At 53.0% G+C, this 16,028-nt stretch overlaps 1 protein-coding gene across 3 annotated transcripts in view; it reads right to left on the reverse strand.

Annotated features, from left to right (window-relative positions):
* Nucleotides 1–16,028, reverse strand: part of FRMD6 (FERM domain containing 6) — a 48,913-nt gene that overhangs the window by 19,194 nt on the left and 13,691 nt on the right. The window contains exon 1 of one of the 3 annotated variants that reach the window (XM_068149098.1): nucleotides 6,113–6,219. The exons of the other annotated variants lie outside the window; for them this stretch is intronic. The gene's annotated coding sequence lies outside the window, so the exon portion shown is untranslated. Of the gene's footprint in view, nucleotides 1–6,112; nucleotides 6,220–16,028 lie in introns of those variants that run through there. 3 annotated transcript variants of the gene reach the window in all.

A 16,028-nucleotide genomic window follows, 5' to 3' on the forward strand; every position in this document is an offset into this window, starting at 1 on the left:
GGAACAGGCTGCCCAGGGAGGTTGTGGATGCCCCCTGCCTGGAGGTGTTCAAAGCCAGGCTGGATGAGACCTTGAGCAACCTGGTCTAGTGGAAGGTGTCCCTGCCCATGGCAAGGGGGTTGGAACTAGATGATCTTTAAGATCCCATCCAAACTAAACCATTCTATGATTCCAGCACTATGTGGAGAAAAGTCCTCAGTCCTCCTGGTTTCCAGCCCAGGCTGTGGGAATACCATCTCCCTGCCTCATACCAACGCTACGGGATAAAGCCCAGCAAAGAAAACATCAGGCAGCTGAAGCTGCCCACTTGGAAATGCAGCTGGAGCCGGCGCTGCTGACTCTGCAGGGATTTATCCAGCACTGGGGCTTGCAGATGCAGCCCAGGGCAGGCAAAGCCTGGGTCTGGTTCAGATGGAGGTGCTGGAGAGACCTGCCAGACTCTCACAGGGAATTTGGATGCAATTCCAGGTTTAACATCAATTAAACTTGCTGGCTGAGGTGTGGTTTCCTTCCAAAGATGAATGTGAAGCAAGGCTGGTTTGCAATGGGCAGTGTTTCTTCAGCCCTTCATGTAATTAATTACCTTTGAAAGTGGTTGAGGCTCCATATCTAAACCAGGTTTGTATGCCCATGGTAGCCACCAGACCATCACAATGCTGACCACTCAACCTAGCCATGATCTCCAGCCCCCAGTCAGATCTAGCCCATTTATCCATAGAGTCATAGAATGGTTTGGAAGGAACCTTTAAAGATCATCTATTCCAACCCCCTTGCAGTCAGCAAGGATGTCTGCAACTAGAGCATCCTGGTTCCAAGGATGGGGCATCCATCACCTCTCTGGGCAACCTGGGACAGGGTCTCACCACCTTCAACATCATAAATTTCTTTCTTCTCTCTAGTTTGAATCTCCCTCCTCTAGTTCAAAGCCATCACCCCTTGTCCTATCACAGCAGGTCCTCCTCAAACCTCTGTCTTTCTCCTCAGCCTCTTTAAGCATTGAAAGGCCACCAGATAGTCACCCTCGAGCCTTCTCTTCTCCAGGCTGAACAACTCTGACTCTCCCAACATGCCCTCACAGCAGAGGGCTTCCAGCCCTTCCATCATTGTTGTGGCCTCCTCTAGCCCTGCTTCAACAGGTCCATGTCTCTTGCACGCTGAGGACTCCAGAGGTGGCCCCAGAGCTGCAGGTGGAATCTCAGCAGAGCAGAGCAGAGGGGCAGAATCCCCTCCTTTGACCTGTTTGCAACTCCCAAGCTCATACCTTCATTGCCAAACCACCATTTTTTGTAACAGTTCTGCCATGTCAGACATCTAACCCATCTCCAGGCTTTTGTTCCAGCTCTCTAAGCCACAACAGGCGGGAGAAAAGGGGTTCAGCACAGGACCCACACGTAGGCACCGGCTGTCCTGCAGCGAGAGGCTCCAGCATGAGGTGGGAAGATGAATTCACAGGGCAGGAATTTCTTGTTTTTGAAGAGTTTAAGAGCTGGGTTTACCCCACATCACAGGCTGCAGGTATGCATGAGCTGTTCCTACAAGTTTTCAGGTCCTCACTTAATGCACCTTCTACCAACCCAAACCCCAGATTAATTCCTGCTTGCGGTTACCCTGTAATTAAAATCGTCTCCAATTCTTCATGAACTCAACAGTTTCCTCCTAATGAAGAGAGGCAGATGAAAGGGACCGTCACTGGGAAAAAGAACTCCGTTATAAATATTACATTACTTCATCCACCACAAAAGCTATTTAGATGCTGGAAACTCAGCCTGGGCAGCCGGGGGCCAGCCCCACCAGCACCCCCTGAGCGCTGGAGGTGTCCAAAAAAGCTCTACAAGGAAGGTCCCCCCAGGAGCTCGCTCGTCTTCCACCCCTGCAACACTCCTCCTCTCCTTCCTCCTCCTTCCTTCTTCGGCTTTGGCTGTGGCAGTGGGACGACAGCAATGGGTGGAGCACATGCTGCAGACGCCCAGGGACGGACAAGCCAAGAGCATCATCCCAAAAATGGGATCCAAAAGTGTTGCAGCCAGTGCTGGGGACAAGTGCCACAGGACATCCCATCAGGGCATGGGGGAACATGGGTCACATCTCAGGAGCTCAAGAAACCTCTCCTCCCATCCATCCTCCTGCCAGCTGAATCCAGCCTGGAAGCCTCGGAGCAGAGCCATCCCAGGCCTCTTCATTCCTCTTTCCTTCTGCACACTAAAACATAAATAAAGCGTCCCAGGCTCCACCGAGGCTCACACAGAAATGGATTTTGCTGACACAGGCTCCAGTGAGGGAGGGAGGGACGGCGCCTGCGCTTCCTTTTCCCTCTGCTGCTGCTCAGCCAGCCCCTTCCATCTTATTTCCTGCCGGAAAACTTCGCCCCAAGTCTTTGGGATTGGAGCACTATCTGCTAAGAGCATTCCAATTGCATCAAGGCTGGGGTGGGGTAGGGATCAGGACACTCCAGCCTCCCAGTCCAGCTCTGGATTCTGTCCCCTCCTCTGCATTCCCGAGGGTTTCAGGAACCATACCCCAGCATCATCAGCAACAAGTCCAAGCTCAGGCACCAGTCTTAAGGATGCACACAGACACAAAGCCTTTGCTCCCCACTCTGTGGGCAGGCTGCAGCCCACACTAGCCTCTGTAAATCCCTTGGGATTTGGCCTGGCTGTGGGATTCCTGAACCACAAAGCATCCATAAAGGGCCAGTGTAACAATCATGCATCCCCACGACGCAGCAAGCACAGCCCCAGATTCCAAACCATAGACCTCCTCCCTCTTGAACAAACCCCTCCAAGATGCTCCAGCCCTGGGCAAATCCTTCCTTCCCAGGGGGCAAGCACTTTTTAGGGAGCTCCATTCCTAGTGCCCCACTTCTGGGCCACAGTCCTCTGTGTGGGACAGCATCCAAACCCATCCTCACTCCAGAGAACATGGAGAGGACAAAAAAAAAAAAGGGATGCAAACAGCCAACAGCCCAAAAACACAGCTCCATTTTATGCCAAACGGCACACAACCGTGTCTGGAATATCCCAAGTCCTCTCTGCTCCCGCAGCACCCTTGCCTCCAGCTCTGACAAACCAAAGTCAAACCAAGTTACTCTTTTTTTTTTTTGTTGTTGTTTTTTTAATCCTGGAGATTAAAATGAAATTAAATCCAGGGGATTTGTCTTTCCCCGGCAGCGCTGCTCTCTGGTTCTTCAGCTGGGAGAGCTCCTCAACCACACCACAACCTCCCTTGCCCAGCAGCAATGGGGAGAAGCTTTTATTTGGCATGAAAAAAACGACCAAACCCTGCTTTTTGGAGAAGATAAAACCCCTAAAAATAAAAGGGAGAAAACTCCAGGAAGGAGCAGGCGGATATTTTACCCACCGCCATCGCCGTGCCCTCCATCTGGAGCCCAAGGGCTGCTTCTGTTGTGTTTTTTTGTGTTTGGTGGGGTTTTTTTTTTAGCAGGAGGGAGCTGACATCATCTGAATTTGAAATTCACATTTATTTTTACATCTGGTCTGAATTAATCTCTCTCTCTTTTTTTTTTTTCCCAGCGTCCTGCCTTTCATGTAATGGAATAATTGCTAACAGGCTCTGGGTTTAAAGAGCCTGACTAAAACCCAGTTTGAAAAAGGCAAACCCCTTACCAAACGATAGTAAAACACTGCGCCCCCCCCGCCCCCAGTACCTACAACCAAACCCCAGTATGCCTGAGGGACTGGGAGCTTGAGACCAAACAATGTTGCTTTCAAGCAAAAAAGAGCTCAAATTAATGCCAGTTCCTATCCCAGGAATCGGTGAGCTCCATGGAAAAACACCGACACAGACCAGGCTGCGCAGCAAAGCTGCCCGTGCTCAGCTCCATCAGAAGCGTCTCCAGAAAAACTCCGGCTTTTCAGAAGGGAACAACAACCTCATCGACAAAAATGCATCAGTGTGAGCTAAAAAAAGCTGAGGAGGGACCATAAAATGACAGGAAAGGTGGTGGGAGGCTGGTGGGATGGACACTGCCTCACTCCCGCATGCCAGTCAAAGGACACGGGAACACCAAGTGTGGGCCTGGAAAAGCTCAGCTCCATCCTGGGACAGCTCAGCCCCCGTAGGCATGGTGGAAGTTAAAGCTCAGCTGAAGAGCTTCATGAGTTTATCCTTCCCACTTCCAGAACCTTGTGGGGATTTGCATTCCCAGTGGGAAACATGGAGAAGACCGTAAGTGGTGCTACCAGGTACCAGCCAGCACCTCAAGCCATGGCACCACTATGAGTGTCCATGGGTGCCCATGGACAATGGGGTCCCACAGGTGACTGTAACCCAGAAACAGGAGGGTCTATGGATGAGAGGACCCATGGGTGAGAGGATCAACAGACGAATGGGATCTAGAGATGAGGGATCCCATGGGCAAGCGCAAACCACAGCCAAGAGCATCACAGGCTGGGGGACAAACAGATGGTGACACTCATGGGTGAGGGATCCCATAGGCAAGTGCAACTCATGGGCAAGGTGCTCCATGGGTGAATGCCACCTATGGAAAAAAGGTCTCACAGACAAAAAGGTCCCAGGGGCGAGTGTGACCCATGGGTAAAGGGACTTACTGATGAGTGTGACCCAGGGGCATGGTGTCCATGGGCGAAGGGATGCATGGGAGACTGACTTAGAGGCAAGGAGATCCATGGGTACAACCCATGGGCAAGTGTGACCAAGGGGCAAAGGGATCCAAAGTGTGACACAGGGGCAAGGGGTCCCACTGGCAAGGGGAGCAGCGGGTGAGTGTGACCCACAAACAAGAGGTCCCAAGGGCAAGGGGATCCATGGGTAAGTGTGGCCTGCGAGCAAGGGGTCCCATGGACAAGGGCACTTGTGGGCAAGTGTGACCCACAAGCAAGGGGTCCCACAGGGAATGGGACCCATGGGTGAGTGGTGGCCCACAGGCAGAGAGTCCCATGGGCAAAGACACCCACGGGCAGATGAGGAGATCTCTGAGCAAGCATGACTTGTGTGTTAAGGGATACAACGGTGAGTGTGACCCAGGGGTGAAGGGAATTCGTGAGTATGGCCCGTGACAAAGGAGGCAAGGAGATGCATGGATGAGTGTGACCCAGAGGTGAGTGTCCCACAGGGAAGGGGACCCATGGGTGAATGTGACCCATGAGGAAGGGATCACACGGGTGAGGCAACACATGGGCAAATGTGACCTAGGAGCAAGGGAATCCACAGGGAAGTGTGACCCAGGGGAGAGGGGATCTGTGGGCAAGTGTGACCCAAGAGTGAGGAGTCCCATGGGGGAGTGTGACCCCGAGGTGAGTGGTCCCATGGGGCAAGGGAACCCTTGGGTGAGTGTGAGCCACGTTGGGTGAATGAGTCCCATGGGCAAGGGGATTCATAGGCAAGCATGGCCCGGGGTGAGGGGACTTCTGGGCAAGTGTGACCCTGAGACAAGGAGATGTACAAGCAAATGTGACTCAGGGGTAAGGAGATTCACGAGCAAGTACGGTCCAGGGACAAGAAGACCCACAGGAGAATGTTGCCCTTGAACAAGAGGTCCCAGAGATGAAGGGACCAAGGGTCAAGGGGATCCACAGGTGAGGGTGACTCAGGGGCAAGGGGTCCCATGGGTGAGATCCGTGGGTGAGCAGTGACCCACAACCAAAGAGACCTATGGACAAGGATACTTGCAGACGAGTGTCACCCACGAACAAGGGGATCTGTGGGCAATTGTGAGCTGGAGTGGAGGGGTCTCACGGGCGAGTATGACCCAGGGATGAGAAGTCCCACGGGTGAGGAGATCCGTAGGCGAGTGTGACCGTGCGTCTCACCCAGCCCGCGGGCGAGGGGCAGAAGGGGCCGTGGCCGTGGCGTGGCCGTGGCCAGTAAGGGCGGGGGGTCCGGCGGTCCGAGCAGCCTGGCCCCGTCCCCGTCCCCGTCTCCGTCTCCGTCCCCGTCCCCCGGCGGGCGGGCGGGCGGAGGAAATGACTCGCATTCCTGCAGCTCCCACTTCTCCGGCACAAACTCATCTCCCCCCCACCCCCCCGGCTCCTGGGTTCCAACCTCTCAAAAGCGCAACAAGCAGCCAAGCCGGGCCCACCCCCCCGCGAGCCGAGCCGAGCCGAGCTAAACCAAACACCCGGAACGCACCTACCTGCGGCTCCGGGGACCGTGCTGCCTGCCGAGCCCAGCCGCGCTAAACCGCGCCGAGATGTGCTGAGCCGAGCCGAGCTTAGCGGAGCCGTGCCCAGCACAGCTCAGTTCAGCCCAGCCCAGCTCACCGCCCCCGCCCCTTCCCGGGCCGTACCGCACCGCCCCGAGCGGCACCGGCACCGCCTCCCGCCTCAGCCTGGGCCCCGGGACAGCTCGGGGTGGGGGACGGCGGCAGGGGGCCTCCGCAGAGTGTTCAGCACAGACTCCCGGGGGGGAACCCGGGGATTTGGCCCGGAGGCGTGCGGGAAATAGAATACCCCCCTATCCCGGTCCTAGGACGAGTGGTGGTCCCAGTCTCGGTCGCGGTCCCAGTCCTACTCTGAATCCCAATCCCAGTCCCAGTTCTGGTCCCAGTCCTATTCCCGGTTGCAATCCCAGTCCCAGCCAAGATCACAACGGCAGCACTAGTCCTTTTAGCAGTCCCAGTCCTTATTCCAGTATGGGTCCTAGTCCTAATCCCAGTACAGACCCTGATCCCGTCTTGGTCCTGGGGGTGTCCTCCTGGGGAAACAAAAATTTAGCCTGGGAGGAACCCAAACATCCCCTGGAAAGGGCACATGGGTAACATCCCTGGCAGGCCAGAGCATTTCCCGTGAAAGGATCTGAACCTCCCCACTCAAATACCTCCAGGGAGAGGAGCTGACCATCCACCTTGGCTTCTCCCAGGGACAGGACACACACGCGCACCCCTGGAGAGCAGCCCAGTGTCCCCAGCCCTGGAATCTCAAGGCAGCACTTGGGAATTGTGGTCCCATCAAAAGCCCCACTGATGTCTTGGCAGCTGGATCAGGGGTGAGTTGGCCTCATTGGTGTGAGGCCTGCACTCACATCATGCAGCGAGTACACACGCACGTCTCTCCCCGTGGGTGACCCAGGAGTGGGAATAGCAACAGCAGCAGCAACAGCCCCATAAATTAGCAGCAAATCATCCTGGAGCTGCTTCTTCTTCAGAAGTGCCATCTGCTGAGGTTGTTTTTGGTGCAGTTATTTATTCCCCACTTTTGAGCATCTACAGGCGGTTTTGGGGATGACCTGCGAGGCCAGCTCTGCCCCCGCAGTCTCCACAAAGAGAGTACGGTGGAGAGCAGCCGTTTGTTCCCAGAACTAAATAAAGAGCAGCTCTGCTCATTCCTGAAGTCTGGTTGCAGCTCAACAGAACATGCTGGGTAATTACATGATGCAAGTGTGTGCTACTGATGGTGGGAATCCAACACTGTGCTCTCCTCATGGAAAAAAAACAACCTGGCTTTCAGCAGAGCCATGGCTGGAAAGCCATTTGGCTTCTGTCATGCTTTTATCCATGCCATGTGAAACACAGGGAGCATTTCCACCTAGCAGCTCACTCCTGCTTGTGTCACAGAATCATTGTTTTGGTTGGAAAAGAGCTTTAAGATCATCAAGTCCGACTGGCAACCTAACACCACCGTGACCATCAAAACATGTCATAGACTCATAGAATGCTTTGAATTGTAAGGGACCTTCAAGATCATCTAGCTCCAATACCCCCTGGGCAGGGGCACTCTCATCTAGACCAGGTTGCTCAAGGGCCCATCCAGCCTGGCCTTGAGCGCCTCCAGGAGGGAGTATCCACAACCTCCCTGGGCAACCTGTTCCAGTGTCTCACCACCCTCAATGTAGAGAATTTCCTCCATGCACTGGGCCTTTGCAAAGCTGCCCATGCCAAATGCCACCACACTGAGGGCACAGGTGGGATCATGGGTACCACTACCACATCCAGAAATAGCTTGTTTTACCCCCAGATTCACTCTGGAAACACCCCCCATGCTTCTTTACTTTCAGGTTGGTGGAGCACTGGACAAGGCTCCCCAGAGAGGTTGTGAAGTCTCCTTCTCTGGAGTCACTCAAAACCTGCATGGATGTGATCCTGTGCAACCTCATCTGGGTGACTCTCCTCTGGCAGAAGGGTTGGACTAGATGATCTCCAGAGGTCCCTTCCAACCCCCACCAGTCTGTGATTGATTCTGTGATAGCCAAGGTGGGCGCAGGCTTGTGGCAGAGCTGCCCTCCAGCTCGGTTAGTCCAACTCCTAAAATATTTTAGGGGTTGGGGAGGATGAAAACAGGGCATCACTTTTTGTGATGCTGAGGAGGATGAAGAGGATGAAGGGGTCCTGCATGGCTCCATCACTCCCATACCACCCGCCCTGCTACCCTCCCCAGTGTAATGCAGAACTCCAGTAAGGCAGCACCTGCCTTGCTGCAGAGGCTAAATAAAACACTAGGAAGAGATCTGGGATACAGGCAAGGAGATACATAATCATGGACTGGGATGGCACAGCTGCTAACACTTGGGAAGAGTCTCAGAGCAACTCCATGTCTCCAGAAGAGGAAAAATTCCATGTGTCCTCCTGGCTGGATGAGAATCTCTGTGAAAAGTCACCAGGCATGAACCACTCTAGAGTCTGGCACAGGGAGAGCTTGGAAATATGAGCCTTAGCCAGTGTCTGGTGTTTGCCTCTCCTCTTGGTGAAAAGAGAAAAACAAAGACTCTTGTGACATTTCTCTTGAACATTTCTGGAAGGAATGAAGTGATTCTCACCCTCTATTCTGCTCTTGTAAGTACTTGGAGTACTTATTACTTGGAGTACTGCATCCAGTTCTGGTGCCCCCAGCACCAGGACATCAAACTGTTGGAGAGGGTCCAGAGGATGCCACTAAGATGATCAGAGGGCTGGAGCACATCCACTATGGAGATAGGCTGAGAGAGTTGGGGCTGTTCAGCTCAGAGAAGAGAAAGCTCCAGGGACACCTTAGAGCATCCTTCCAGTACATGAAGGGGACTACAGGAAAGCCAGGGAAGGACTTTTTACAAGGAATTGTAGTGACAGGATGACAGGCAATGGATTGAAGCTTGAGGAGGGTAGATTTAAAATGGGGTTAGAATGAAATTCTTTACAGTGAGGGTGGTAAGACACTGGAGCAGGTTGCCCAGGGAGGTTGTGGATGACCTCTCCCTGGAGGTGTTCAAGGCAGGGTTGAACAAGGCCTTGAGCAACCTGGTCTAGTGGAAGCTGTCAATGCCCATGTCAGGGCAGTTTGAACTAGATGATCTTTAAGGTCCCTTCCAACTCAAACCATCCTATGATTCCAGTCCAAAAACCCAGGAAACACAGATGGGAAAATGTCATAAATGGAAGTTGTTTTTTTCTCTCAGACAATGTTTAAGTGAGCTAATTGTGTTGCTGAGCATATCTCAGGATGGTGGTTCTGACTGAAAACATTCACATCAAATCTACAGATATCTTTTTCTTGCATTAAATGTGTTTATATTGAGAAGATGTGAAATGGCAGCTGCTCACTGTGATCCTGCTTTATCACCAGCTGAGTATCCTCCAGCCCAGCTTTTCAATACAGGCATTGTTACTGGTGAGGATGGTCCCACAAACGCTTCGGCTCTCTTATCTCCTACATAGTAACAACCAAATCCACCCAAATCTCATCCCTTTCCCAAGGGCAGATGATCTTACAAGGATTGTATCCAAATCCCATGGAGCTGTGCCAACCCACAGGGTGATGCCACCAGTGCTTGGCATCTCCCTTGGTGGTTTTTACGGTGTCCTGACAGGAACCTTCTCTCTCCTCAGCATCCTGAAAAGAGGTTGGAGCCAGATGGGGGTTGGCCTCTTCTTCCAAGTCCAGCATGGTGGCATTGGGTTGATCATAGAATTATTTTGGTTGGAAAAGACCTCCAAGATCATTGAGTCCAACTGTCAACAGCACCGTGGCCATTAAATCATGTCCTGAAGTGCCATGTCCATGCCTTTCTCTCCAGGGATGATGACTCCACCACCTCCCTGGGCAGCCTGTTCCAATGCCTGACCGCTGTGTCAGCAAAGACATTGTTCCTAATTTCCAACCTAAACCTCCCCTGGCACAATTTCAGGTCATTACCTCTTGTCCCATTGTCTGGTACTAGAGAGAAGAGACTGACCCTCACCTCACTACAACCTCCTTTCAGGTGGTTGGACCTGATGATCTTTTCCAACCTTAATGATTTTATGATTCCATGAAAATTTACCCTGCACAGGGACCTCAGCGTCCACCTGTGGTGCTCAGCACCCTCATGGGGTGCATCTGGGGACAGGCACGTCACTGTTGCTCAGCGATGCCTGGCACAACATCAGGGCTGCAGCTGACGTGGAAATTCTTCCCTGAACCAGATAGGAAAATAAATCTCACTACTGGGAGTGGACCATGCTGGGGTTGGGGATGATTTCTAGGTAAGATCTTCTTCCCTCCCTATCCAGGCTGAGGTGGACATGTAGAGGCTGCTGGGATGGAGGGATCCAAGCAGTATGCCAGGGAGTGGGTGCTTCCTCTGGCATTTTTGGGGGCCTTCAGGAGAATACTATCTGATTTTTGGCCAGAAGTATCCCCTTTGCAGAGACATCATCAAGCCTCTGCTTTAATTTGGTTTATGATTAAATCCTGGGTACACGTCAGGACCTATCCCCAGGGATTTTCTTCTGATGCTGCCCCACTTTCCTCTTTTCCTGAGTGAAACAACCCCGTAGCTGACTCCCTCCATCCCAGTCCATCCCAGTAAATGGGCTAGACAAGATTACTCAGCATGCAGGAGTCAGCTCTGAATGGTACTAAGCATCTCTAAGGACAGCAGGGAGCTTCCCAGGGGGTGGGCTGGTGGCAGCCCAGCTCAGTACCCAAGTGATGGCTGGAAGTAGGAGACCTCCAAGGAAGCTGGGGAGGGACTTTTTATGTTTTTTGCCATTGTCTGATTCCATGACCTATTGAACATGCTGGGGTGGCCAGGGGTGGCATGATGCTGTCAGCTCCAGGGAAGGAATGCCAGCAACACAGAACCACCCCCAGACCTGAGGGATGCTCACAGAGGAGGTGCTGCCAGCCAAAACATGCTGGGGATGGACTGGGTTAGCTTCTTTAACTGGAATCCCAAATCTCCCTCTGTGCTTATCCACCTATCCTTTCCCTCTTTGCCTGGGAAGGCAGTAAGGATGGAGATCAAAAGGAGTTTCAAAAGATCCAAGCCAAAGAGGGCTGGAAAAAGAGGGGAAATCCACCCTGAATCCATAACTATTGGCAACATCAAGAACAATTTAAGCGTGCATCCCGATGGGGAGGCATAGATACTCTCCCTCCTCCTACCCTTCCCCCCCAAAAAAACCCCACCAAACAAACAACCCAATGCTTGCAGCTACTCTGGCAGTGCTGATCCAGTGAATTCTGTAATCCATCCCACCGGATTTACAGCTGCCTCTAGCCCAGGAGCCTCTGGAACATTGAGTTGCAGCAGCCGGATGCAATTCCAGCCTGTGAGATTCCTTGGGATGGCTGGATGGGAAGAAGGGATTGCCTCCCCACTTCCAAACTGGGACCCTGAGCTGGTTTTGAGTACCAAATGATGGATAAATGTGAGGTCAGACAAGCATAGACTTGCTGTGGGAGCTTTGCCACAGGCCCCCCAGTGCAATGCACAGTCTGCACTCAACATTTCTGCAGCTCCTCCCCCCCACCCCAAAAATCCAGAGACTCTCCTCACTTGCCCACTCCCTCATCCACTTTCTGGGGCTCTAAAGGGGATTTGGGGGGTTCTGAGCCTAGGGGCTACCCCTAGATTTTTCTCCCAGCCTGTCTGAGCTGCTGAAAAGCCCCTGGAAATTTGTCCTAAAGCAGGAATGGCAGCAGCCGGCGGGAAGGAAAGATCAGAGGAGTGGGGGGATATTTATAGCCCCTCTGTGTGCCTGCTTGGCTGACTTCAGTCCTATCTGATGGAAGAGCAGATGCCTCAGGGCTCCTCCTGACCTCCCAAACAGGAAAGAAACCCCAGTGAGGCCCCCCCAGTGAAGTCACAAGCAGCCCCAATGTTAGGAGACGTCAGAGAATGCACACCAGCGTGATAGGCTGGGAGGAATCACAGAGTGGTAGGAGTTGGACAGGAGCTCTGGAGATCATCCAGTCCAACCTCCCTGCTAAAGCAGAGGTACCCACAGCAAGTTGCCCAAGATCTCAAGGTCCAGGTGGGTTTGGAATCTCTTCAGAGAAGGAGACTCCACAACCTCTCTGTGCAGTCTGCTCCAGGGCTCTAGCACCCTCACAGCAAAGAAGTTTCTGCTTCTGTTTAATGGAACGTGCTGAGCTCCAGTTTGTGCCCATTGCCCATTGTCCTGTCACTGGGCATCACTGAAAATAGTCTGACCCCTTCCTCTTGCCTCTGACCCTTCAGCTCTTGCTGAACATTGATCAGATCCCCTCTCAGGCTGCTCTTCTCCAGGCTAAACAGCTGCAGGTTTCAGCCTTTCCTCCTCACAGAGATGCTCCAGTCCACTCAGCATCCTTGCAGACTCCACTGGACTCTCTCTAGTAGAGTTCCTCAAAGTGGATATTGTCCAACATGCTTCTGAAGGATCAACTCCGGCCAGACCCTCATGCCCTGAGCTGACTTTCACCTTAGGGTTTAAACCAACCCCAACTCCAGCGCAGAAGGCCACAAAAGGCCCCATTGCATGGGGCACCATGGGCTTGGCACCACCTCCATCCCCATCCCCATGCTCCAGAGATGTCCCACCACACTGAGGAGATACTTTTCTCTGTACAACATGGTTTAAAGCAAGCAGGTCAGGCAAATGGCTGCAAAATCTGCAACTTTCAGGAGTCAGAACCAGTTTCAAGCATGCTTTGAAAGGTGGCTGATGCCACCCAGATCTCCAGGGGGGCAGGCAGGCACCTCTTTGCCCATGGAATGAGGACTCTGGCCTCATGCTTCATAATCAGGCAGGATTGCAGCAGGGAAAAGCCAGCCCAGGCCACCTGTCCCCCCACTGCCAGCCGCAGGGACAAAGCACCCGAGGCAGTGAGGAGCGTGGCCATGGCCCAATGGATCTGTCACTCATCTGTCAATGATTTACCACCACTCTGAAGAGCTTTTTGTGCTGCTGGGCTTCCCAGCAGCCCCAGCCAAGGTCAATGCCCTGCTTGGTGTGAGACACATAGATGCCAAAGGGGAGAGGGGCTGGGAGCCCATGGTGGGCATGAGGCCAGGCTAAAGTAAAGCCTACTCACGCCCTGCCAGAGTGATCCCAGAATCACAGAATGATGGGGGTTGGAATGGACCCTTGAAGAATATTGAGTCCTACCCCACTGCCTGACCAGTCTATAGTTACCCAGGTCCTCCTTCTTGCCCTTTTGGAAGTTTGGAGAGACACTGGCTTTCCTCCAGTCCTCCAATACCTCTTCTGTTCTCAAGCACTTTTCAAAGATGATGGAGAGTGGCCCAGCAACAACTTCTGCCAGCTCCTTCAGCATTTGTGAGTGCATCCCATCAAGACCCATGTATTTCTGGACAAGCTCATCCTGACCATCTCTCCTTTTTTGCTTGGGGATCCTGATACATCCAGCCAATCCCACCCTTACACCTTGAGAAGTTATGGGGCTGGTTCAAACAGCCCTTGCCAGGGATCTGTGTCATGGGAAAGGACAAAAAGCCACTTTGGAGGCAGCAGTTCTGACACCAGTGTCAATGACACAGTGGCCATCACAGTCTAAAAGCATCCCAGCAAGGTGCTGGTGTGTTGGGGTTGGACTGCACCAGGCACCTGGCACCAAGGGTTCCAGAGGGGCTGGTGGTGCAGGGCAGGATTTGGGTCATTCCACCATTTTTTAAGCAGCAGCGGCATCCTTTAAATGCCCAGCCAAATGGGAATTGATTTCTGAGCAATGGACTGAGCAGGTCTCCTCCAGGATCCATAACTTGGCTAATGATTATCTAATGGGCTCCCATGAATAGCTCATTAATCCTTTTGTATTCAATTAATGGCAGGCAGGACCCTGTCTGCTGCGGTCATGTTGCCTGAGTCTCCACATCCCTTTGCTTTGGCCACCTCTTTTTTTCTCTCTCCTTCCCTCATCTCTTGCTCCACCCCACCCCCACCTTCACCCCAAGGACACCCTCCTCTGCTCCATCACACCCTGGGGATAAAAAAGCCATTTATGAGGCTGCAAACAGTGGTGGACACCAGCTCAGAAACAAACACAGGCTATTTGCAACCTAGGTTGCTTCCCAGGATATCTCACCATAGATTTATCACCATCAAGTGCACCAGCACCCATGGGGGAGGCTAAAGGGGGAACATCCTGTCTGGCCCTCCAGGATCACAATGTCCATGTGGGTTTGGAACCTCTCCAAAGAAGGAGCCTCCAAAACCTCTCTGGGCTGCCTGCTCCAGGGCTCCAGCACCCTCAGTTTCTCCTCCTGTTCAGATTGAACCTCCTGGGTTGTAGTTTGAGCCCATTGCCCCATGTCCTGTCACTGGGCAACACTTAAAATAATCTAGCCCTATCCATTTGATCCCCAAGCTCTAGATATTGATCAGATACCCTCTCAGGCTGCTCTTCTCCAGGCTAAACAGCCCCAGGTCTCTCACCCTTCATCCTCACAGAGATGCTCCACTCCACTCCTCAGCATCTTTGCAACCTCTAATGGAATCTTTGCAGTCTCTGCTGGAATGTATCCAGTAGCTCTGTGTCTCTCTTAAACTGGGGACCCAGAACTCCAGATATGGCCTCACTAGGGCAGAGTAGAGGGGCAGGAGAACCTGCCTTGACCTACTGGCCACGTTCTTCTTAATTCACCCCAGGAGACAACTGGCCTTCTTGGCCCCAAGAGCACGCTGCTGGCTCACGGTGAGCTTGTTGTCCAGCAGTACACACACAGCCCAGGGAAGTCGGCATTCACCCCCCCCCCTTTGCGTGCCTGCTGCTGCCACCTCCCTGCCAATGCCCACATATACTTGGCAGGCAGTTCATAACAGCTGAGCTCTCCAACCCCCCAGAGCTTTGAGGTTCCCCTGCTCCAACACTGCTTTGGGGTGCAAGAGAGGGGCTCACCACCCCATCAGATGTGAGGATTGTGGCTGGGATGAGACTGAGACATTCCTTGGTGTGATGCCACCAGACCATCACCCAGCAGGAAGGGAGACGGTGCTGAGATCAGATCAGCTTCTCCCAGCAGCCTTCCCTCCTTTCTGGGCAGCAGAGGAACGCTGTGTTTTGTTTTGGTTTGGTTTGAAGGGTGATTTTTTTCCGTGGAAACATTTCCCAGACACACCATTTCCCCGGGAAGCAGCAGCTGTGCCGTCTCCGTCAGCCGCCCAGTTCCCCCCACCCCCGCCAGCTCCCAGTTCATCACACAAAGAAAAGGAACGTGGTTAAAGGGTGAGTCAGGCACAGCAGGCACGGCCCCGTGCCGAAATGATCAGCCCCAGCTTTCCACCCGTGGCTATTCTGCCCTGAGGACCACACATCCCATGGGAAGCCAGGCATGAAAAGGCAGAGCATCCTGTCTCAGACCACCACCCAGTTTAAATGTGCTGGAAAATAGGGCTCTGAAATGACATCATCACCCCTTTCCCCTGGGATGTGCCAGATGGGTTGGGGGCACACCAAGGCTTGAGGATGTTCCAGGGATCAGCTTCCTTGGGGAGGACTAAATTGAAGCTTGAGGAGGATAGATTTTAGACAGGCTATTAGAAAGAAATTCTTTCCACTGAGGGTAGTGAGACACTGGAACAGGTTGCCCCAGGGAAGGTGTTTGAAAGTGTTCAAGGCCAGCTTGGACAACCTAGCCTAGTGGAAGGTGTCCCTGCCCATGGCAGGAGCTAGATGATCTTCAAGGTTACTTCCAACCCAAACCCTTCTATGAATCTGTGGTTTCCATCCTGGATTCCTCCAGCATCAGCTGAGGTGAGGGAGAAGCCCCAGGATGAGCATGGTGCCCAGGCCATCCTCCATTGGGTGCTATGGGTGCCCTCACATCCCATGGATCATGGAATCACAGAGAAGTTTGGGTGGGAAGGGACCTTC

This window comes from Melanerpes formicivorus, unplaced genomic scaffold (assembly GCF_026170545.1).
Source record: "Melanerpes formicivorus ecotype bairdi unplaced genomic scaffold, bMelFor1.0.p_v2 SCAF_17, whole genome shotgun sequence".
NCBI lineage: Eukaryota > Metazoa > Chordata > Aves > Piciformes > Picidae > Melanerpes > Melanerpes formicivorus.